This window comes from Manis pentadactyla, chromosome 16 (assembly GCF_030020395.1).
Source record: "Manis pentadactyla isolate mManPen7 chromosome 16, mManPen7.hap1, whole genome shotgun sequence".
In the NCBI taxonomy this organism is placed as follows: Eukaryota; Metazoa; Chordata; class Mammalia; order Pholidota; family Manidae; genus Manis; species Manis pentadactyla.
The window spans coordinates 45,988,114-45,989,513 of NC_080034.1; the positions used below are offsets into that span (position 1 = coordinate 45,988,114).

The following is a 1,400-nucleotide window of genomic DNA, read 5'->3' on the forward strand; positions in this document are numbered from 1 at the left end:
AGTGTTAAATAAAAGTAAAACAGAATACAAAAATGTAAATATATTATATTGTACATATGCATGTATGTAGAGTGCATGTGTGTGTTTGTGTGTACAGCTATAGCCATGCCCCCTCCAAGAAAACTTCAATGAAAATCTTCATAGAAAAGGACTGAAAGGAACTATAACAAATGTAAACAATAGATTTCTTCGTGAATGAGACTTTGGAAATTTTTCAAGTAATTTTCTTATTGTTTTTCTGTATTTCCTTAGCCAGTGTTGCATCTATTCATTTGAAACAGCGATTTTCTTGTTTCTGGGTAACACAGTGTTTTAACATTCTTCGGTTAAAAGCCGGTGAGGGACGAGTGGGGGTCGGATAGGTGGCAAATGAAGCTGAAGAAAGGTCGCGAGCGAAGAGAATGACTGAGCAGAAAAGTAGACTCACCCGGAGCAAAAGCCTGCGGGAATCGGGTCTAACGAGAACGCACGAATTTATTACAGATGGAATACACACTTCAACGTGGAAACCTCCACCGGAGTGTAATTAGACACGTCTGTTTTGCATTCAGTCATTTTAGCTCCTTGCCTAGGTGGAGCCAGTGTGACTTTGAAAGGCTTTCCAGTAACAGTCTGAATACACAGAAGCCTCGGAATCTCAGCGGAAAATCAACATGCAGATGAGTGCGACCCTGCGCTGTGGGGAAACGGCTCCAGATTGGCTAACCAGGGATCCCTTGATTGCTGCTTTTAATCCTGTTTGAAGCGCCATAGCAGAAGGTACCGTTTTGTTCATTACCTTTAGCAAAAATATTTTATAGTCTTCATCTGCGAAAACATACTCGCTTATACTCCTGAAAATCTTTACCTAGTGTGGCTCTAGTGGTGCAATTGGTTAGCACGCGGTATTTATAAGACAGTACGTCTGTGAACAATGCTGAGATTGTGAGTTCGAGCCTCACCTGGAGCAGCTTTCACTACTCGCTGGCCCATGCCAATTCAAGAAGAAGATAGGGGAAAACGCTAGAAGTTTGAGGTCCCTTTAAGATGAACGGTTGTGATATGTCCTTAAATTCCCTGCTCAAGGTCATGCGTAACAAACATAACCACTGTCTTTGGTGTAGGCCTTCTTTCCAAGGCACTCTGGCACCTAGTGTTTGACAGTTGCCAAGACAATTGTTCACAGCACTGAAGACAGTAAGAAACGGACCACCAGGGTCTCAGGCCCAGAGTTTGGGTGCATATAAACATTACCGAAAAACAGTCCTGTGTCTTAATTTGTTAACTTGGTGAAATGTGGACCATCTTGGTTTTTTTGGAAAATTTTTTGGAAATTTTCTTTTCTTTGAACTTGTTTTCCCTGCGTCCATTTCTTCACTCCTTTGGGCTTCCTCTGGGATTCTTACTAAGTCCATGATGCC

The 1,400-nt window shown here is 41.9% G+C and overlaps 1 non-coding gene across 1 annotated transcript; it reads left to right on the forward strand.

Annotated features, from left to right (window-relative positions):
- The first annotated feature begins 855 nt into the window (after positions 1 to 855).
- TRNAI-UAU (transfer RNA isoleucine (anticodon UAU)) lies at positions 856 to 949 on the forward strand. Its single transcript has 2 exons — positions 856 to 893; positions 914 to 949. It is a non-coding gene; the product is annotated as a tRNA-Ile (tRNA).
- The last annotated feature ends 451 nt before the right edge of the window (positions 950 to 1,400 follow it).